General features: G+C 42.4%; 1 pseudogene across 1 annotated transcript in view; it reads right to left on the bottom strand.

Moving 5' to 3' along the window:
• The window catches only part of LOC311145062 (transmembrane protein 132C-like), a 253,835-nt pseudogene that overhangs the window by 61,358 nt on the left and 168,180 nt on the right, over positions 1-24,297 (bottom strand). Inside the window, exon 5 of the transcript in view lies at positions 20,480-20,666. The product of the transcript in view is annotated as a transmembrane protein 132C-like (transcript). The remainder of the gene's footprint in view (positions 1-20,479; positions 20,667-24,297) is intronic.

The raw sequence follows: 24,297 nt of genomic DNA on the forward strand, positions 1-24,297 counted from the left end.
CGCGTCGCCAGCCCGGCCCGGCCTGTTCCTGCTCCTCGCACCAAGCCAGGGGTGCGCGTCGCCAGCCCGGCCCGGCCTGTTCCTGCTCCTCGCACCAAGCCAGTGGTGCGCGTCGCCAGTCCGGCCCGGCCTGTTCCCGCTCCTCGCACCAAGCCAGTGGTGCGTGTCGCCAGTCCGGCCCGGCCTGTTCCTGCTCCTCGCACCAAGCCAGTGGTGCATGTTCCTAGTCCGGTTCGGCCCGTGCCTGCTCCTCGCACCAGACCAGTGGTGAGTGTGTCCAGTCCGGCACGGCCCGTGCACGCTCCACAGGTGCCTGATCCAGCTCCGGTCAGCTGCTCCAGTCCGGAGCCAGAGCAGTCCGCTCCACCGGTGCCTGATCCAGCTCCGGTCAGCTGCTCCACTCCGGAGCCAGAGCAGTCCACTCCACTGGGGTCTAGTCCAGCTCCGGTCAGCGGCTCCACTCCGGAGCCAGAGCAGTCCGCTCCACCGGTGCCTGATCCAGCTCCGGTCAGCTGCTCCACTCCGGAGCCAGAGCAGTCCGCTCCACCGGGGTCCAGTCCAGATCCGGTCAGCGGCTCCACTCCGGAGCCAGAGTAGTCCGCTCCACCGGTGCCCAGTCCAGCTCCGGTCAGCGGCTCCTGTCCAGAGTCTGAGCAGTCCACTCCACCGGTGCCCGGTCCAGCTCCGGTCAGCGGCTCCAGTCCAGACCCAGACGTCAGCCCCTCTCCAGGTTCGGGGTCTCCCACACCAGGGTCCAGACAGGGCTTGGAGTATAGTGGGAGGAAGGAGAGGGGAAGCAGCGCGCCGAGGTCCAGACCAGACCAGGGGCGCAACAGGGAGGCGGAGAAATATACATAATAGGGGCCGGGTTGTCACGCCCGGAGCCGGACCCGCCTCCGAGGCGGAATGCCCACCCGGCCCCTACCCTGTTAAGTAAAGGTTGTGCGGTCGGAGTCCGCACCTTTGGGGGTGGGGTACTGTCACGCCCTGACTCTGGTGACTCTTGTTTGTTGAGTCAGGGTGTGATTTTCTATGTTGTATTTTCTATGTTTGATCTATTATGTATATTTCTATGTTGGCCGGTGTGGTTCCCAATCAGAGGCAGCTATCGCTCGATGTCTCTGATTGGGGACCATACTTAGGCAGCCTATTGGCACTAGTGGGTTGTGGGATCTTGTTCCGTGTGAGGTATGTTGTTTGTGTACCGTGGACTTCACGTTTCGTTTAGTTTGTTGTTTTGTCGCTTGATTATTCGTTCCAAATAAACATTTATGCATATCACGCTGCGCCTTCTGATCCGTCTGTAAGCGAACGTGACACAGTCTGAGGCATGGAGGTGGAGAGGGCATTCGAGACAGGCGTGCCCTCTAGTAAACTGTATGGTCAAGTATAAAAACAGGCAAGTTTGCATGCAGCCCCCTATATTAGGATTCTTCACGAACTCAGACATGTGAGAGCACACCAAACGCTCAGATGAAACGCTCCAACACAATCCAAGAAAGAATGTCAATAAAAACGTGAGTACAAAACGTTTTCACATTGAAAAAGGAAAAAAATTATTCACTCAATAAGAACATTTGTTTTGTGTAGGATTTTGGCCGCTAATGCTAACAGTCCAAGTAAAACAGCAATTTTGATTCATTGATCAGTTTTCTTGATGCTACATTTACTGTCGTTAATTGACACCTCATTGTTTGCACCTTTCGTGCACATTTATGCAAATTAAGGCCTGCTTTTTAGTTAATACTTCTGGCTTGTTTGCCTAATAGCTTTATGAGTTTTATCTACTGTTTAATGTATACCCAACATACTATATGCTACACTAAATAGCCACTGCCATTTTAGCCTGCTCTAGCTTTGGCCTAACACACAACATGTTATTGCATCCCACTTTTGACTTTAATATTGTTATCTTGATGCTATCTATATTTGCATAGCTTAATCACGTATATGCTTTTTGCATATTAGTATTGATATGTTTAATAATTGTTTTCATACTGCAATTTAATATTATAGCATTTTATATAATTTAATTATGCTTTCATGTACTGTCATTATTGCTTGTTATTGTTTGCTATTTCTGTCTCCCTGCAGAAAAACATACATACTACGTTACCCACAGGCTGGCCAATCCTAACCACAGCTAATCACGACATGGATCACAGACTACTGTCAATCATATCATCTAACTCAACTGTACTATGATTCAATTAATTTGAACAACCTTCCATGCCATGTACCATCATCTGAATATAAAGACTCAGGTCAGGATATTCGCAATGGATGATCTGTGGATAGCATTGAGCCCTGGGCTGAAGTTTTGTAGGAGTGCTACTTCTAACGTTAGCAGTCATTGCCTGTATTTCTTTCCATGAATGTGACATATAATGCCACATTTCTATTGATTTTGAAGAATATGACACATCTTACAGATCTTTGAACTGTCTTTATCAATATAAAAATGTGAAAGACCTGTTAATGTTTTGTCATTTAATAATTTGCAAATAAAAGAAAGCATTTCAAGCTTCAATCAAGTATTGAAAAAGTAATTTTGTACTCATTAGTTATCCTGGACAAACAAAATAATTTATTTTCACAAAACTATATTTTCTTGTGTCCTTTGTTTGAGCATGGTAATGTACATTTGAGCTTTTGGAATTACAGATGAGCAGTTAATCAACACCATATATGAGCAGGGAATATACAATAAGAGGAGAGACTCCCATTTACAGTATTTGGAAACTCCAGAAGAAGGAATCTAATTCTGCACTAGACAGGATTCAAAACACCATCATAGAGTTTAGGAGCTTTAGAGAGAGGGAACAAAACCAAAAGAGAAGGGATCTACAGTAATTCTGCACTAGACTTGACTCGAAACACAATAATAGTGTTTTCGTTCTCCCAGTCTCTGGCAAGGTGGTGCACAACTCTTCATTAAGTGGAGTTAGAACAAACCATGTCATGTTTCAGAACACCTCAGGATGAATGTTTCAGTACACTTTAAATACCCTCACAACCATGTGTTTCAATACTCCAGAAAAGTTAAAGTTTTGTCTCCTTTAAGGTGGTCGCAGCTCAGTTGCCACTAGTTTTAGTGTTACAAAGCACTTTGTTTTAACAGTGTAATGCTACCACCTGGCTGGGAGATTTAGACTTTTTAGAAATGGGATACATTTTTGTCACCCTTATACCTGAGGAACCAGATACCTAAAACCCACTTATTTTGAGTGACTCCCTAACACTATTACCTTGCAGGCCTTGATGCGGGTTGTTCTGTGACCCAGAAGCAAATAACTACCAGTTCTGGAGATCCTATTTGATAGACAATCAGCCCTGTCTCAGCCACACAGATTGAGTGTTTTTCAGCCTTTGCCTTGAAACGTGTGGGAGATGTGGCTGATTATCATGGGCCTCTGTTAGCATTCAGCACGGTACGGTCGCTGCTTGGAGATGTGGTCTCAACCATAATTTCTGCCCGCGTCTGGCTTGTATCTGAAAATAAGTGAGATTTATGGTGTCAGCCAGAGTAACACAACCAGCATGAGAAGCAGCCAGCCAAGCTCCCTGTGCTGTCCCAGGCTACAGGCTAGTGATCCGTTCACCACATCTGCCTCTGCCTGCCCTAAAACATTCACATTCTAACCCAGCCACCTTGACCACTGCTCCCACTAGAGCAGGTCAAGCACAATGTTGAGCCGGTGATTTGAAAGGCTTGTATTATTCATAAAGCACCGGTGTGGAGAGAGAGAGAGAAAGCGGTAAACACACATCTGGTGTGGAGAGGGAGAGAGACCCATCTGTGCTTATACTTATGTCAACACACCACTTGGTCGGTTTGAAACCCAGCTTAATGTGCCTTGCTCACGTAGCCTACCGTGCAAATAAGTGGGAGCATCTCATTGACCAATGCAAACGTATCTACTCAATAATACACTGCTCAAAAAAATAAAGGGAACACTTAAACAACCCAATGTAACTCCAAGTCAATCACACTTCTGTGAAATCAAACTGTCCACTTAGGAAGCAACACTGATTGACAATACATTTCACATGCTGTTGTGCAAATGGAATAGACAACATGTGGAAATTATAGGCAATTAGCAAGACACCCCCAATAAAGAAGTGGTTCTGCAGGTGGTGACCACAGACAACTTCTCAGTTCCTATGCTTCCTTGCTGATGTTTTGGTCACTTTTGAATGCTGGCGGTGCTTTCACTCTAGTGGTAGCATGAGACGGAGTCTACAACCCACACAAGTGGCTCAGGTAGTGCAGCTCATCCAGGATGGCACATCAATGCGAGCTGTGGCAAGAAGGTTTGCTGTGTCTGTCAGCGTAGTGTCCAGAGCATGGAGGCGCTGCCAGGAGACAGGCCAGTACATCAGGAGACGTGGAGGAGGTCGTAGGAGGGCAACAACCCAGCAGCAGGACCGCTACCTCCGCCTTTGTGCAAGGAGGAGCAGGAGGAGCACTGCCAGAGCCCTGCAAAATGACCTCCAGCAGGCCAAAAATGTGCATGTGTCTGCTCAAACGGTCAGAAACAGACTCCATGAGGGTGGTATGAGGGCCCGACGTCCACAGGTGGGGGTTGTGCTTACAGCCCAACACCGTGCAGGACGTTTGGCATTTGCCAGAGAACTCCAAGATTGGCAAATTCGCCACTGGCGCCCTGTGCTCTTCACAGATGAAAGCAGGTTCACACTGAGCACATGTGACAGACGTGACAGAGTCTGGAGACGCCGTGGAGAACATTCTGCTGCCTGCAACATCCTCCAGCATGACCGGTTTGGCGGTGGGTCAGTCATGGTGTGGGGTGGCATTTCTTTCGGGGGCCGCACAGCCCTCCATGTGCTCGCCAGAGGTAGCCTGACTGCCATTAGGTACCGAGATGAGATCCTCAGACCGCTTGTGAGACCATATGCTGGTGCGGTTGGCCCTGGGTTCCTCCTAATGCAAGACAATGCTAGACCTCATGTGGCTGGAGTGTGTCAGCAGTTCCTGCAAGAGGAAGGCATTGATGCTATGGACTGGCCCGCCCGTTCCCCAGACCTGAATCCAATTGAGCACATCTGGGACATCATGTCTCGCTCCATCCACCAACGCCACGTTGCACCACAGACTGTCCAGGAGTTGGCGGATGCTTTAGTCCAGGTCTGGGAGGAGATCCCTCAGGAGACCATCTACCACCTCATCAGGAGCATGGCCAGGCATTGTAGGGGGGTCATACATGCACGTGGAGGCCACACACACTACTGAGCCTCATTTTGACTTGTTTTAAGGACATTACATCAAAGTTAGATCAGCCTGTAGTGTGGTTTTCCACTTTAATTTTGAGGGTGACTCCAAATCCAGACCTCCATGGGTTGATACATTTGATTTCCATTGATAATGTTTGTGTGATTTTGTTGTCAGCACATTCAACTATGTCAAGAAAAAAGTATTTAATAAGATTATTTCATTCATTCAGATCTAGGATGTGTTGTTTAAGTGTTCCCTTAATTTTTTTGAGCAGTGTATTTTACTTGATTGATGACTTGTGCATAACCTATTATAATACTGGGCGTGCTGGCTGACTCATTACATTTTTTTTACTTGAGCAGGTGATGAATTAATATGATGGGATGTGCATATAAAATGTGACAGTCCTTCAACAGTCAAGCAATTTAAGTGAATTATTTACAAAAAAGCTTAGATAACCCACTACTCTGAGATAAACAAGTGTTTTCTACCTTTCACATTATTTGTGTGTGTGGAAACTGTAAAAAGGGCAGAAGAAGATGATGACATATATGTTTCAGAAAATAAATGACAATCCATCTGTGTCATGAAGCTATTAAAGTGGAACTGACAGCGCTTTAGCAACATGAAATCTTATTAAAATCTGTTCATTTACACCCCCAGGGGTGACAAGTGAGCACTTACAGTGCATTCGGAAAGTATTCAGACCCCTTGAATTTTTCCACATTTTGTTACGTTACAGCCTTATTCTAAAATTGATTCAATAAAAACATTTCCTCATCAATACCCCATAATGACTAAGCGAAAACAGATTGGATTTTTTTTGTGTGCAAATGTATAAAAAAACAACAACATAAATATCTTATTTACATAAGTATTCAGACCGTTTGCCAGGTCGGAGTTGTAAATGAGAACTTGTTCTCAACTGGTTTACCTGGCTAAATAAAGGTGAAATAAAAAAATTACAAAAATAAACTCAGTACTTTGTTGAAGCACCTTTGGCAGCGATTACAGCTTCGTGTCTTCTTGGGTATAATGCTACAAGCTTGGCAGACCTGTATTTGGGGAGTTTCTCCCATTCTTCTCTGCAGATCCTCTCAAGCTATATCAGGTTGGATGGGGAGCATTGCTGCACAGCTATTTTCAGGTCTCTCCAGAGATGTTAGATCGGGTTCAAGTACGGGCTCTGGCTGGGCCACTCAAGGACATTCAGAGACTTGTCCTTAAGCCACTCCTGTGTTCTGAAGCCACTCCTGTGTTGTCTTGGCTGTGTGCTTAAGGTCGTTGTCATGTTGGATGGTGAACCTTCGCCCTAGTCTGAGGTCCTAAGCGCTCTGGAGCAGGTTTTCATCAAGGATCTCTCTGTACTTTGCTCCGTTCATCTTTCCCTCGATCCTGACTAGTCTCCCAGTCCCTGCCATTGAGAAACATCCCCACAGCATGATGCTGCCACCACCATGCTTCACCCTAGGGATGGTGACAGGTTTCCTCCAGACGTGACGATTGGTATTCAGGCCAAAGAGTTCAATCTTGGTTTCATCAAAGCAGAGAATCTTGTTTCTCCTGGTCTGAGAGTCTGAGAGTCTTTAGGTGCCTTTTGGCAAACTCCAAGTGGGCTGTCATGTGCCTTTTACTGAGTAGTGGCTTCCGTCTGGCCACTCTACCATAAAGGCCTGATTGGTGGAGTGCTGCAGAGATGGTTGTCCTTCTGGAAGTTTTTCCCATCTCCACAGAGGAACTCTGGAGCTCTGTCAGAGTGACCATCGGATTCTTGGTCACCTCCCTGACCAAGGCCCTTCTCCCCCGATTGGTCAGTTTGGCTGGGCGGCCAGCTCTAGGAAGAGTCTTGGTGGTTCCAAACTTCTTCCATTTAAGAAGGACGGAGGCCACTGTGTTCTTGGGGACCTTCAATGCTGCAGAAATGTTTTCAAATCAAATCAAATCAAATGAAATTGTATTGGCCACATGCGCTGAATACAACAGGTGCAGACATTACAGTGAAATGCTTACTTTTTTGGTACCCTTCCCCAGATCTGTGCCTCGACACAATCCTGTCTCGGAGCTCTACGGACAATTCCTTCGACCTCATGGCTTGGTTTTTGCTCTGACATGCACTGTCAACTGTGAGACCTTATAAAGACAGGTGTGTGCCTTTCCAAATCATGTCTAATCAATTGAATTTACCACAGGTGGACTCCAATCAAGTTGTAAAAACATCTCAAGGATGATCAATGGAAACAGGATGCACCTGAGCTCAATTTCGAGTCTCATAGCAAAGGGTCTGAATACTTATGTAAATAAGGTATCTGTTTTTTATATTTAATAAATCCGTTTTCGCTTTGTCATTATGGGGTATTGTGTATAGATTGATGAGGATTTTATTTTATTTAATATATTTTAGAATAAGCCTGTAACGTAGCAAAATGTGGAAAAAGTCAAGGGGTCTGAATACTTTCCGAATGCACTGTAGATATGGTCATTTTCAAGTTTTCTTAAATTCATAGAATGTTTGGGAATGACGTAGAGTAAGGCATTTGTGAAAATTCTATAGCAGTATAGAGTCGGGAAGCGGCCGTGCGGTTGTACAATTAATAGACACTGCAGCAAATAAAACCTAAGAAAAATATGTCAGTCTTGTCCAGGACCGGACTCTACACAGACCGGTGCACCATAGCCAATCAGAAATACAGTAGGCCTTTATGCAAATAAGCCATTTGCCACCCGGGCCTGCCATCATTCACTTTGAACTGGACTGTGTGTTTACAGGCAGTAGCAACAGCGCAACTTTAGATCATTAGAACGCATTCTCCAAAAGCCACAAAATACACCTGAATGAATTTCTGCAAATATGTGACTCGTTTCAGGAAACTACAGTAGGCGTATGTCGCACATCACTACTTCACAGGAGAGGCATTTGAACGTTAAAAAATTGTTTTATCAAAATGCGTTTTTTGCCAGAAATGCCTTCTGGAACATGTCAACTTTTATGTGCCTTACATTTACATTTAAATTTTAGTCATTTAGCAGATGCTCTTATCCAGAGCGACTTACAGTTAATAACAAACATGTATGCCATCTGTAAATACGAATATAATTGTTAAATTATGAGCCTAGTTGGTTTAGCCACGAAAAAAGACAGGAACCTTCCCGCTAGCCATGATTGGCTGAGACAATGGATGGGCTGGACATGCTGAGAGATGAGTTTGGATTGGTCTGCCATATAGCACGCTTCTGTCTATAACATGAGCTGGTCAGTATGTGTAGGTAATCCTTTCTAACACAGCTTTTTTGAAAGCTATCACGTATTAGAACTGCAAAAGTGTTGCTCTCTTTCTGGAGGTTGAAGTTTTGAAATCAGTGGAATGCCCAGTGGAATTAGAGTATGATAGCTAAGGAGATGGAGAAAATTCGGGCATGTGATTGCAAATATGCAGAGGGAGTCAAAAAGAGAACACACAGAAGGCTGTTGTATAAAATACCTGTCTCTGGATTACATCTTCAAACTAAAGGCAACCATGGCATCCGTGACAGAGAGGGAGAAGCATCCATCCATGTTTCTGGGTAAGAGAGTCTAGCTAGCTACATTTTCAGATATTATACATTTCACATTTAGTCAGAAAGTTGTTCTCATTTCAAGTGAAAGTGTACTGTTAGCTAGCTATCTAACGTTAGCTGGCTGGCTCGCTAGCTAACATTACATGTATGATCTGTGTAGTAATATAATTTGTATCTCAGAGCCATTTTAATTGCTAGTTATAGCCTAATGTTAGCTAGCTAGCTAATATTGAAACTGGTTGGTTAGCTACCTGCAGATTCATGCAGGGTAGTAACGTTGCAGGTTCATTGTTTAGCTAGCTAGCTACACGTCTAAACAAAAGACTCCACTATGCAAGTAACCATTTCACTGTACTGTTTACACCTTCTGTATCCTGTGCATGTGACAAATAAAGTTAGATTTTATTTTATATAGTATGTGTTTACCAGAGATGGTAATGTGAAGAACAACATGACCTGCACCAAAGTCAAATTAGGATATAACGGTAGGCCAACGAGACAGTGTCCAAGTTCTAAGATTCTCTGGTAGAAAGCTCTGCTTTTATTTCGTCACACTCACAACCGTAAGCTATTTTCTGTAATTGGGTCGACATTAACTTGTAAATAATGATCTTGTTGTGAGTTTTGTTCCTGTAATAATGAATACAAATGAGCTAAAGTGAAGACGTTGTCAGCTATATGACATGGTCATTATTTGAACTGGCTAGCCAGCTAATTTAACATTAGCTAGCTAGCTAACAAGCTAGAAACAAACCAAAACATTATTTAGAAAGTAGCTTTTAGTTGCCTGGTTTGCTAGATTGACATATCCTAAATTCATTTTTAAACAGGTGGGTTTATTGTTGTTAAAATACACCAGTTATGCAACTTTGGACCACCAGGCTGCTGATGTCATGCAGCCTGTAGTTTTTGTTTATATATAGAAGGTTCATGATGTCACTGTGACAACTGTCGATAAACATAGTATAAACCAGAATTTAGTCTTGAAATCTTTGGTTGTTTAGTACATGGCCTCATGTGAATCCTTAAAGAGATGGGTGGGGCTAAGGCTTAAGAGGGTGTGAACAATGCTGAATGGGTGTAGACAAAGAAGAGCTCTCCAGTAGGTGTACCAAAACATTCAATGGCTATTTTCTCAAAAGTGGGGTTAAGTTTATCAACTTTAAAAGCAGAATTACTTTCCCATTGTTCCTCAACTGTAATGTATGATATACCATTTTCTAGAGTCCCTACTTTTATGCAATGTAAAAAACACAATTTCAAATGTTGCTACATATGCCCAAATCGAGCCGGTCGGTCACACATGTAAATACCACGGGAGTTCTCATACATTTGGGAACTTTACAGTCCTATTGAGCAAACAACCTTGAAAAGGTAGGTGCTTTCTCCCTCAGTTATGCACATCAACAAGAATAAGATTAACAACTAATGCTAGCCAGAGCAAGATGAGCTAAAATCTAACGAGGGGACATTAGCTAAACCCTCTCAAAACTTTTCTGTTTGTTTCTTTTCTGTCTGTTTGTTTCATAGCTGCAAAGTAGTTAAAACGCTTTCAGTTCCACTTTAAGCAGGCTAAGAGAGACCTTCAAAACATAATTTATTTCCCATGTCCTTTCATCCACTCTCCTCTCTGTGTAGTGCCCAGTGTGCTCTTCCTCTCTCTCTCAGTCCAATGGGCTTTTAATTGGGAGGAAGTGAACATGGTGGAGGAGAAGAGAATAAAGTCCTGGTTTGCACCACGCAGAACGATTTATCACTGCCTGACAACTCATTGAAGTGTTGGGGACGTTTGTGAAATGAACGCTCCCTTTTAATGAGGGTCTCTCCATTTCTCTCTTTTTCTCCACCTGAGACCGAGCCACCTCTCTCTCTACTTCCCTTTTTCTCTCTCCTCAGAGAGGTTGTAACAGGTGGGACTGCTGTGTGTGTGTGTGTCACCGGGAACAGGTCATACAGTCTCTCCACCAGGCAGTCATCCCTCACTGCCTCCTAAAACAACACTAACCACTTTCCAATAGGGTCAGCTGGACCTCCAGAGCCCGCTCATCTCAGAGCTTATCTTCTCATTAGAACAGGCCAGTGCAGGGGAGGCAGGGTGAGAAGTGCTGCTGGATTCAATGGCTACTTTAATAGTGGAGATCACGACGGAGGCATCATTTGTCTGGTGGTGTTATATTTAATTTCTCTTTACTTAATTCAGGGCCATTATATAGAGAGTTGGTTGTTTCCTGGAAAGCACTGAACTCACCACTCACTCACTCATTAACAAACTGCAATGCCCTAAAGAAAGGAGGAATGGGTTTGAAGAGAGAAGATCCAGGATAATATCTAGGAGAGATAACATTCAGACACAAGTATATATCACAAGTAAATACAATAATTTGAACAAACATTTTAAGGAAAGTGCAGTATTCACTGATTTATGAGGTTCCTATATTCATAGATTACCCTATACGGTAAGGAAAATGACATGCTGCTCTGACAGACAATACATACAGTATACTTAAAACAGAAGACTGCCCTCCTCTCTGTCTGTCATGGATGTGTATGAGGGGGTTGCTGGGGCATGGGAATACATATTACAGCTCATGGATAGTACTGACCCTTTGGTCTCGTTGAATTGCTCTAGTTCTACATTATTTATGAGTACACATGATTTATGGGTAAACCTCTCCTCCAACAACCAAAGTTTCTCTATGACACACTGGTGACTGGAAAAATCCTTCCCTAAAATATTAATTACATTATGGTGTGTGCTCCATTCCTTAATTTGCATGGACAAGTTTACAATAAAAAAGAAAATACCTTGATGTGAGTTGAGAGGTGTAAAATACAAGGTGGACAAATCACAAAACCACAGAAGCACTTTGAAGCTGCAAAAACAACAGCATCAAACATGGATTCAAAAAATTTTAATAATTTGTTGTTGTGATGTTTTTGTGATTACGTTTTTGTTCCTCAAAAGCTTTCTGGTGATTTCTTGCTCTCTTCACGGTCTTAAAAAAGTATTTGTCTGCGAGCTCTTCAAACATTTTTCTTCAAGGGAATCACTTAAAAATCTTAGGACATAAAACCTTTTAAATTACAATACTACTCTCTCTTTAATGTGTACCCATGTTCAACTTATTCACCTTATTCACCAGCATGCTCTCTCATTAAACTGCCTCCTTCCCCACATGTACTGTAGGTTTCAAATGTGTGTTCTACACAGGTAAACATATAAGAACTCTGCGTAAGTACAAATTACCTTCCTTTTGGAAGGTAGTTTTGAGTAGTTATTGAGGGTTGGCTCTTACATTGAACAGACAGGAAGTGAACTACCTTCTGGAACACAGTGGCCAGGAATTGCTTCTTCTCATGCTGGGCTAGGAAGCTGGTGAATAAAACATGTCTAGAAGTAGAATCACTATATTTTAACTTTATAGGACAATTCGCCTGCAAGGCTTATGAATACCACACCTGCAATATCTACATCAATGGATCAGGTGGGTGGGAGGAGCCCGTATCCCTGATGAATACAAATGACAGCGAGTTTCAGCACTCCAGGAGAGGAGACACCAAGGTCAGGCACCAGGGACACAAGGGGCTCTCTGCCTGCCCCAAAACACAGGCAGGGTTTGGGGAGGAATGTGGGCAGCAGCAGGGGGGCTAATGCATCTGGACTGGTTGATGATGGTATAGCGATGCCCTGCTGACGCTCTGCTTCTGCCTGTTCACCCGTGGAGCCTGGGCTGAGCCTCAGGGCTATAGGGATGCAGCCAGGGATGTAGCTCTGTCAGTATCAGCCTTCTTTATGTCAGCCTCATATCTATCACTTTCAGCCGATCGATAGAGAGCTCTTCCCCTGCTCGGGTTCAGGCCTGGTAGGGATGACCTGATCTCTCTGACTGATTTTCTCACCCGGCTCTGATCAAGATTCATACAGCCAGCTTAGCTTGGCTTAGCTGCCCTCTGGACAGGCTCAAAGGTCAACTCCACTACTGACTCCATTACCACCAGCAAAATCCACCCACCCGGTTTTCTCTCAAGCCTCACAGGGTCACGTTTGCTTTCAGATAGAAGACAAAACAGACCATCTGTGAAAATACTGCCTTAGTGATATGTCAAGAAATTCTTATTTTTGACAATCCTCTCTATCCATTGTTTTAGGGATTTGATCTATCCGTTTTAAGAAAACAACACATTTTGTATCAGTGGGGCGTCTACATTTTGGGAAGATGTTTGGAGAGTAAAACCTTTGAGATTCTAATCATGAGCTTGCTTCTACTCCTGTTTACACCAATAAAATAGTGAACTTTAAAGGAAGCCACAATCACAACACATTTTTTAGCCTTTCAATTATGTAGACATTTCAAGACAGTCTATATTTTACATCTGACCCCAAAATAATACACCATTAAAATAAGCACTTCCACTCTTTTGAATATGGCAAACTCGCAAACTTAGTTCCGCACAAGTGCAGTTCTCGCCCACACTAGGCTTGCCACTTGCAGCTTTATCAAAAACAAGTGGGAATTGCATATTGTAGAGAAGGCTTTGTAGAGAAGGAACAAGGATGGATATAACAGATCCTTCTCATTTAGAATGCAGTTTAAATAGGTATTTAAACAGAGAGTACTCTGTGATCAAGGAAAGAGTGGTTCCGGATCAGAGGACCGTTCATTACATGTGTTGTACTCATTAACATTACATGTGAACACCGCAGTAGACTCAATTAGCTAGTGCTCTCTCTCATCAGCCTCCCAGCTATTAATGGATTGCCACTTCAGGATTCATACATCAGCCTCCATTGTAGACTCTATGAGTCATGCTATGCAAAGAAATGCAATGCTTTCAGTAGTCAATCAGGCAATCAGTAGTGCATGAGTGCCATTCAATAATGGGGAGGTAAATACAGGTCCCTGTATTGTAGTGTAGTGTAGTGTAGATTAGTGTAGCGTAGTGTAATGTAGTGTAATGCAGGCGTTCCCAACTGTTTTTCCCCAGGGCCCCCTTTTTCACATTTAAAATGTTTTATTGTTTATTGACATAGCCTACAGTATATTAAATACAACACTAGCTTGATTTTGTATAATTTGAGGGACCTTTATTAAGCTAATTTCCTGCAATTATACATAGTTTAATAAGACTCGTGAAATGTTTTAGGTAGGCTGTTTAAATATAATAATAATAATAATAATAATAATAATAATAATAATAATAATAATAATACAAATTATAATTATATAATAATAGATAAGGAAAATAAAGTCTAGACCTGATTTCCCCAAATGTTATTCCATTACCAAATATGTTTTATTATGATAATTGATATGAATCCTTAATTTAATTATACATATTCTCTTTTACAGAAAGTGATTTGATCAATTGATAGCGACAGAGTCACACATTGTATAAGATTACTTCCTAAGCAAAGTCACATTTATTTGTTTCCTCGACTTTAGAAGGTCGTAGCTCAGCTTCTCACTGTTACAGAGATAAACCAAAGATATTCCCATGTGCATCAAGTTTTACCACTTGTTTCTAGCCTAAAGCATCACGGATTTATGTGTCGCTTTAGATCGGTATAAACAATTGCAAATTGTTAATTAAATTTTTTTAAACTTTGCCCTCAAAACCCATGGTGTAGTGTATTGTTGTATCGTGTTGTGTGCTGCTCAGACACTGATTGAGACCAGAGTACTTCAATCTGTTGTCCACATAATCTGACATCTCTACTTACAGGTATACCTTAATACTTGGAATATTCAGTTGTATATTATTCTATCTGCACCCAGCCCCTGATATTAAAACAGTGTACAAACTTCAAACTTCACTGTGATGTCTGTGTGCTCATGTCTGGCAGGGTGCTCTGCTCACATACAGTGGGGGGAAAAAGTATTTAGTCAAACACCAATTGTGCAAGTTCTCCCACTTAAAAAGATGAGAGAGGCCTGTCATTTTCATCATAGGTACACGTCAACTCTGACAGACAAATTGAGGAAAAAAAATCCTGAAAATCACATTGTAGGATTTTTAATGAATTTATTTGCAAATTATGGTGGAAAATAAGTATTTTTAAGTGGGAGAACTTCCACAATTGGTGGCTGACTAAACACTTTTTTTCCCCACTGTACCTGTGTGTATGGCGACATGTTTGATAAATCACTTTCTTGCTATTTCACTTGCCTGGCACTAAGGTGCAAGGAATTAAATGAATGTGGGAAAATAATACATCAATAAGGAAACATTATGAATGCATGCATAACAACATCTACAGTAAAGTGTTACCAAACATTCAACTGAGTATCGTTGATGGATTACTGTATCATTTGGGAGAGGAAGTGACCGGAGAAGGCCAGGGTGATGATGTATTGTTTAACGATACCATTCGGAAAGCACATGAATTCAAACCCCTCCTTTCATTTCTCCTAATCTCCATGCTGTTTGAATGAGCTGTGTGTAAGTGAGCACAGTTTGCTGCCGAAGCTGGAGCAGGAAGACATATGAGTGGTGATATGATGCATGCCCTGTCCTCTCGCTCTCTCTTCATCAATGAATTAGTGCAGCATGGGTAATGATCATGAGGATGGGCTGGACAGGAGCGTATTACTTCAGGATAGTAAAAGATACCTCCTGCTGCATTGCTGAGGAATCAGCTCAGCCTCCAATTAATGCCTTTAAGATCCATCCATGACCCAAAAAACGCACAGCTAGTTACCACTAAAGGGGAGAGGAGAGACACCATAGGGAGGAGGTGAGGAGAGGTACTACTGTATATTAAAGTCTGTTTGTCTGGAGTAAACAGAAGAAGGGAGGAAAGAAGAGAGGGGGAGAGGGAGGTAGGAGGGAAAAAGGTGTGGGAAGGAAAGCTCTTCTGAAAGTGAGAAAAGGAGAGCTGTAGACAAGGGGAGAGAGAAGTGTTTTTAAGGTGTTTCTCTGCTCTTTCTTCTCAGATAATTCTGAATTCCCTTTAAAAAAAAAAGGCTTTTAAAATAATTGCAGCATTTGCAGAAATCCTGCTTCACGATTTGAAATGGGTGACAAACCATTGAACAGAGCAGGGAGATGGCAGCGTGCAGGTGTCCCTGCTACAGGAGGAGGCTGCTTCAAAGAGGAAAGAAGAGAGCTCATCTTTCAAAACATTCTTCTCTCTCAGAGGTGTCACCTACAGTAGAGCCCTATCACTTGGCTCTGGAAGTGCAATAAAAAGGCATTTTTTGTAATAATCAATTAGAACAAGGGCACAATAATTTAGAGCATGCCGTAAATGGGTTGAGGAGCAACTGAGGTAATAAACCATAAATGTTATCCAACCCTGAATAAGCTTGCCATTATTAATAATCATTAGCTTTATTACATTATAACCTTTAAGGCATGGTCACTTATGGATTCCCCCTTTCTGTTTAAGGGATTATTTCTGGCCTAAACTCAATCAGCTTTTCTGTCATGGCAAAAGACAATCTAGCCTATTAGCCTAATTAGTCCTAATTACAGATGAAAGCCTCTTCTTAACCAAAGTGACAGCGCTGTTGTGTCAACAGATGCCTTCAGCATGCTCTCTGAAGTCTCCCCACTCAACTCCATTAAAGAGATTAGAGCTCACTCTCTCTCTCTCTCTCTCTCTCTCTCTCTCTCTCTCTCTCTCTCTCTCTCTCTCTCCATCACTGATAATAATGCTATTCAACCTGGCCTGTAAAGAGCTGCCTGCTCTCCTCTGTGAACCCTCTACATCCCCAAACAAAAGGGACCAACAGCTGGAAGACATCATTGTTGTGTCACTGATATAGGTTTCTGTCCAGTCTCCTATCCTGTCCTACCACAGAGACACAGTGTAATGCTGTCTTTGTCTCAGAAACACAGTTCATGTTCTTATTTTCCCACTGGCAGGGGGGAAGTGGGGCTGATCAAGCACTGCACTCACAAAAATATCTTTAAATGTATTACTTCCTCTGTTCCATCAGTAGGTTGAGGAGGGGAGGATGTGAGGAGAGGAGAGGAGAGGAGAGGAAGTTATCTATGGGCTTTTCATGCCAGAGTGATCCCAAGTAATTTAATTCAGCCTTCCTCGCTGTTTTGCCTTCTCTTGCATTGACGCATGCAGATTGCACAAACACATTTACAGACACATGCTCAAGTCTGTGTGTGTGTGTGTGTGTGTGTGTGTGTGTGTGTGTGTGTGTGTGTGAGGGTACTGTACAGTGCCTTGCAAAAGTATTCATCCCCCTTGGCATTTTTCCTATTTTGTTGCATTACAACCTGTAATTTAAATTGATTTTTATTTGGATTTCATGTAATGGACATAAACAAAAAAATTCAAATAAATAAATAACGGAAAAGTGGTGCATGCATATGTATTCACCCCCTTTGCTATGAATCCCCTAAGATCTGGTGCAACCAATTACCTTCAGAAGTCACATAATTAGTTAAATAAAGTCCACCCGTGTGCAATCTAAGTGTCAAACGATCTCAGTATATATACACCTGTTCTGAAAGGCCCCAGAGTCTGCAACACCACTAAGCAAGGGGCACCACCAAGCAAGTGGCACCTTGAAGACCAAGGAGTTCTCAAAACAGGTCAGGGACAAAGTTGTGGAGAAGTACAGATCAGGGTTGGGTTATAAAAAATATCAGAAACTTTGAACATCCCACGGAGCACCATTAAATCCATTATAAAAAAAATGTAAAGAATATGGCACCACAACAAACCTGCCAAGAGAGGGCCGCCCACCAAAACTCACGGACCAGGCAAGGAGGGCATTAATCAGAGAGGCAACAAAGAGACCAAAGATAACCCTGAAGGAGCTGCAAAGCTCAACAGCGGAGATTGGAGTATCTGTCCATAGGACCACTTTAAGCCGTACTCCACAGAGCTGGGCTTTACGGAAGAGAGACCAGAAAAAAGTCATTGCTTAAAGAAAAAAATAAGCAAACACGTTTGGTGTTTGCCAAAAGGCATGTGGGAGACTCCCCAAACATATGGAAGAAGGTACTCTGGTCAGATGAGACTACAATTGAGCTTTTTGGCCATCAAGGAAAATGTTATGTTTGGCGCAAACCCAACACCTCTCATCACCCAGAGATGAGACTGGGACGGAGGTTCACCTTCCAGCAGGACAATGACCCTAAGCATACTGCTAAATCAACACTTGAGTGGTTTAAAGGGAAACATTGAAATGTCTTGGAATGGCCTAATCAAAGCCCAGACCTCAATCCAATTGAGAATCTGTGGTATGACTTAAAGATTGCTGTACACCAGCGGAACCCATCCAACTTGAAGGAGCTGGAGCAGTTTTGCCTTGAAGAATGGGCAAAAATCCCAGTGGCTAGATGTACCAAGCTTATAGAGACATACCCCAAGAGACTTGCAGCTGTAATTGCTGCAAAAGGTGGCTCTACAAAGTATTGACTTTGGGGGGGGGGGGGGGGGGGGGGGTGAATAGTTATGTACGCTCAAGTTTTCTGTTTTTTGTCTTATTTCTTGTTTGTTTTACCCCCAAAAATATTTTGCATCTTCAAAATGGTAGGCATGTTATGTAAATCAAATGATACAAACCCCCCAATTGTTTTAATTCCAGGTTGTTAGGCAACAAAATAGGAAAAATGCCAAGGGGGGTGAATACTTTCGCAAGCCACTGTATGTGCTCTCTGCCTATGTCTGAGGTTGTGTGTTTGAGTTGTGTACATAATGTGAGTCTATTTTGTGTTGTTTTTTTATCTTGGGGTTTAGTGGTGAAGAAGTTGGGAAGACTCAGGGTGTCATGTCCTTAATATACAGTACATTCCACAAAGGAGAGGCAGCCAGTATACTGACCAAGGAAATGGTCTGACACGAGTCTGCACTTTACAGGCCAGGGTCTCACTCTCAAACTATTGATTATAGGACTGGAGTAAGGCTGGACACCAACAACCCTATATCCTGTCAACCTCATGGTTTGCTCATGTCAAAATGTCAATATCAGCAATGGAAATGTCAATCGTGCATTGGCCAGGTGTAGTCCTGAGATATGCATTGACATGTTAAGTCCCCCCATTACACGTAGTGTCATAACCATAGAAATAGAATTACTAGAATGGGTATCTATTTCTACTAGAAAGGGCATCTATTTCTAAGGTCATCACTGGCTTAATGGAAGGTTTCCTGAATAGAATACTAAATCAGGACAGGATAACTAAGCATCAGAGGTTACATAGCACATCCATTCAGTACAAGTCTGTAATCTGTTCTAAATTATTTGAATACACCATCTTCTCATATGAGCCTCGCACCATAATGATTATGTCCTAATTGATTTAGCCAAGTTTAGCAAATTATTCTAATAGCAGGTTAATTATGATGGATCTTTGTCGCTATGGAAAAACCTTTATAATCAGGCTTGAACCATAAATCCTTATTCCACTCAAAATGTATAATGATTTAATCATAATACCAGACACTATTAGTGATGGATTAGTACATGGGTGTTGAAGTGTACAGTACTTTCACAAAGATCCAAAGTCAGTCTATAATTCTGACAGCCACAAAAACACCTTAAAATGTATTTCATCATTTATAATTTTGCAAATACTGTATACCAAAATATGAGCAAATGTACATGCAAATAATCAGAGAAAAGACTGAGCCTTATTTGGATATCATGCTCATTCTCGTACCCACATAAAGCTCCCTTACAGAGGTATGGAATACTGCTGTGAAAAAAATAAATGCTCTATATAATTTGTGTCAATGCAACGCGTGGGTGCAAATATCCCTTTTATATGGCAGGCACATTATTGACACGTCAGAAGAATGAAAGGAATATGAAAAGGGAACTATGGCTATACTCTACCTCTGTAAAAAAAAAAAAAAGCATAAATTATCCAGGAAATTGATCTGTGGGGTACAAGAGTTAGAGTAGCTTCATTCCTCTCAGCACAGCAACACAGCTAAATACAGCCGCCTACAGGCACCTATTAAGTAGCTATAGGCGCTGCTAATATGGAACTATTTATCCTCAACAGTGCACTCACAACATTCATTATGCATACCGCAAACATAGAAATAAAGTTCTTACAGAAAATCATATATCTCAACACTGGCAAGCAACATTTCATGCTTGTAAGTGGGCTTAATTGATCTCTCTGGTATCTTTCTGTTGCTTTTCTGGATCTAACTCTGTTTAGAAAGCCAAGGCAAATGAGGTGAGAGATGTTCTGTGAAGTTCAATGGAGTAGCTTTGGTGAATCCACCCAATAGAGAGGCTAATCTGTACAGCAGCCTAAAGAGAGAGACACACCTCCAGGCCTAGCCTCAGGACACAGAGAGCCTCCAGGCCCAACACAGGGCCTGCTGAGTGCCACAGGCACACACTCCTCCTCCATGCCAAAACACACACTCCACAGGCAAAACACTAGAGCTAAAGGTCTGCGATATCAGTGTAGTTACATCAGGAATCAAAGATCTAAGATCTAGATGTGTAATGTACAAGAAATATAAACATATTACTCCACAATAATAATGTACAGTAAGTGATTGTACATCTATTGCATTCAGTATTTTATTTATTAACTTTCATTTGCAAGTCAAAACTGTGAATAGAAAAATTCAGTGAAGCGTCGTCACTGCTGTGAACTTTGTGCTCTTCAGAACTCTGGCACAGTCCATCTGCTCTGTGTGTTATAGTGATTGTGACTGACTGACTGTCTGACTGACTGACTAGCACCACTTACCATGGCCAGGGGCACAATGCCCCCCAGGTCCTTCTGGGCCAGTCGGATCTCTGTCTCTGCCTCCTGCGTGCTGGCATGGCTGCCCGGGTACTCCACCTGCCACGTGATCCAGCGGCTGCCCAGTGGACCCAGGAAGCTGTCCACCTCCAGGTCCACCTGTAGGACCCTCTGCACACCCCCCTCAGACCTGCAGCACAGACAGAGAGAAAGAGATGGGAGAGGATCAGTACTTTACTAGAAAGTAATAGTGTGTCCGTCCATGAGCTCTACCAACACTAAGTCCTAATCGAATGATTAAAAATAGTGGAGTCTGATGACTAAATCAATGTCCCTGACATTTTAGACTGTGCTTCTACAAAAGTTCAACTCTCTGGTCAGTGATATGATATGCACTGTTAATAGCTATTTCTCACAGCTCTATATTGATATTCTTCATACTGCCCATACGGCTACAGTTGCTCTATACAGTAATAAATATGAGCCTTTATCTCAGAGGGAGGCTCCAAGTAACCATCACCCCCTGCTCTGGACATGAAGGCTTGGGTGTTAACCACTGCCTTTGTTTGCAGCAGCAGCAGCACAGTATGAATATATGGCGGGCTGCATTAAGGCAGACAAATGGAGAGCGTTGATAATATCATTTCCCGGTGACACCATAAGTCTCTGGTGCTCAGAGTTTAAATATAGCCAGGAGGCAGCAAAGGTCAGCTTTACACAGGAGCAAGAGGAGATTGGAAATGGCACCAGATCTGTTAGGCTTGTCTGGCGTGTCAAACGGCAGGGCTCAGGGCCATTACATTTCACACACTGTCTCCGAGGCCCAGCGGCACTAAACAGCATCTCCTTAATTTGAGGCTGACCAGAAAGAAAGAGAAAGAGAGAGAAAGAAAGAGAGAAATATGCACCCTCTCTGAATCTCTCCTCGTGCTGCTTGGCCTCCGGACAATGACGGCAGTTTGTCTACAGTACCTATGGCACATGACACAGAGTATGGCACCCTACAGTACAGAACATAAGAAAAGCTAATTACTTTCCCAGCTACATTCCAAGACCTCAAATCAATTTGCCCTTTTTTAATGTTGTGGGGAACAAAGACCAACATGCGTAATACTTCAAGAAAAGACATCTGAGCAAATATATAATGTTCTCAATTATGAATGTGACTCAGAAAACAGGAAAACAATGAATAATAGACCAGGCGTTTTATTTGCTGAACCCTGGATTTTTGTAAGTCTCACACTCCCTCCCCATTCTCTTATTAACTTTCACTCAGAGAGAATGAGTGATCTGTTGTGTCCTAGCACACAACAACCCAATTTCTCCAAGAAACAGAAGGGAGTATAAATATTTCAAATGACAACCAACCAAATAACTTGTGCGGCATTCCATAACAGAGTAGCAATCAGTGTGAGATAGCATGGTTGTGCTGGGCTGTCAGAGCAGTGGCATGGTAGAAATTGGCCTTACATAACTGCTCCATCCACAGTCCCTCTGACAAAACAGATGCCAATTTGGGTTGGAAGACCAATAAAAGCCCTGAGGTCATCAACAACGATGACAACTGATGAACAGATTGACCAGAGTTTAAAACCTTTGAACGGTGTGTACAGTCACAGGACTGCACTTTGGTCTGTGTCACTGGTAATCTGAAAAATGGCCTAGTTTCCTCACCCACTTAGATTTCAGTGCAAACATGATCCCCTGGTAACGTCATATTCAGAATACAGTAGAATATACAAAGTACAGAGTCAAACTAATGAAAGTGTCTGATGAGCCGAAGGATTCGGCTGTGCATGGTATGATGTGAACTCAAACACTGAAATGCTTCTTCTGCATAGGAACAGAGAATCCATTCAGGTTTTTGATTTAGAGATTACAATTATTGCCCTCCCTACGGCATCAAAGGTGGCATTTTTTTATAACTGCCATGAAAATGAAGGAGTTTATGAGGTTTCAAATTTCCTCAGAATATAGAACACCAGCTCCTGAGAAACAATGGCAGAAGACAGTTTTCTTTGTTCTATGAGCTTAACCTTAACACAGACATTCTGCTAATTTTGCAATTTTGAAAACTGAAAAATCTGACTGCAATAAAATGTTTGAATAATGAAGACAGTAGAAAACGAGATAGGAGGTGAGAGGGGAGGATATGGGAGGAGATTGTGAAGAAAGAGGAAATATCTAGGAGAAGAGGAATTCACATAGTTACATGTGCATATTATTTGGGCCCTTTGACTTTGATGACATCACCTTGTTCATGAGAGCACTAGCTCGTGTTAGATGAGTCCTGGTGAGCAGCAACAGTAATGCATATTAAAGAAGAATTTTGCTTTTTTACAACCAAATCAAAATTTTTGATGTAAATGGCATATTATAGAAGGGTCGAGACACTTTTTATGCAATTTCACTTGTTTTTGAGAAACTTACCCCAACCACCAATTAACTTCCTCATTCTTGTTGTGCAGTATGGGGGCTCTGAAAAAACATGAACGAAGGCTCCAAAAACACCCAAATACGTCCTTTTAGAAATAGAAACGCTCTCAGTATAGTGATGCATGTCTTTAAATGTTGTACATGAAATTGTGTCATTCGAACTTTATCCACAACGTTTATATTCCATTTTGTTGCGACAGAGATTTGGTTGTAAAAAAGCAAACTTCTCCTTTAACACTTGACAGACCGGTGTGGGTTCTACCATGCAGGTGGGGATAGACAAGCCTGGAAAAACATTATTCTACACCATAGTAACACTCACTGTGAGTCACTGAATAGGAACGGGTGCTATATAGTTAAAATACAGCGTGAAAGTGTGAGTGTCTTACGTGCTTATATTCAATAGACCTTGTAAGCTGTCAGAATGTGATGCATTTAATTAAATGAAGTAGACTTAAGGTATTGAGACAACTGTTGCTATGGAGTCTGTCACCTTTTGGGGGATCAAATTAAGCTAATCAACGTCTGAAGCTGCTAATGTTCCTGGTAGAGAAGAGACTTTACTTCATTTAGCCAATGAACTACTAGAAAGGCTGTAAAGACTGTTTTATCTGCTATTTTTTCAAAACACCTGTCTGTTAATCACAGGCATCACAGGGGAAGCAGTTCTGTCCCTCCAGGCCCTGGGACCGACAATCTCTCAGACTTCCAGCATGGACTCTAATTCAATTACACCAAAGGCCTCTGGATGTGTTCTATGCGGCTGGGCTGATAATCACCTGTAAACTGGCTGTGTTGTTCTACTGAGGCGGGGATGGGGGGCAGGTCTCACAGACAGACAGCTAAGCCAACAGCACAACAGTGAGAAGTTGGGGAAGAGCTAGATAAAGACTGTGGAGGAGTGAGGAAAGAGCATCTGGCAGACTGGCTGAGATGGGAGGCTGGAGAGGGACCTGACAATACTGAGAGTCCTGACTCTGACATGGAGAAGAGAGGAGAAGGAGAAGAGGCTAAACACAGGAGAGGCCATCTCAAACCTCTCATCCTCTCAATCGCCACAACACAGCATTACCAGCAGGGGTGAAATAAACACATTGATAAGACCCAGCGATCACATATAATAAAATATCATTCTGACATTTGCAATGAGAGAGGTACTCATTTAATACTAAATCCTTTACATACAGCAGTATGTGGTTCATGTTGTATTGTTTTAGTACTTCTGATATGGTCTGAAACTCACATTTGAGATACCTGAGCTATTTCAGTCACACAAAGCTAACAAAAGCCCACCTTGGTAAGAGCAGGCTAGCTATTAGGTTTTAAGCCCCAAGGAGTTTAAAGAAATAAAGATTTCAATGTCACAGAGAATAAACTGACAGAAA

Source organism: Coregonus lavaretus, assembly GCF_964263955.1.
Source record: "Coregonus lavaretus genome assembly, chromosome: 17".
NCBI classification, from domain to species: Eukaryota; Metazoa; Chordata; class Actinopteri; order Salmoniformes; family Salmonidae; genus Coregonus; species Coregonus lavaretus.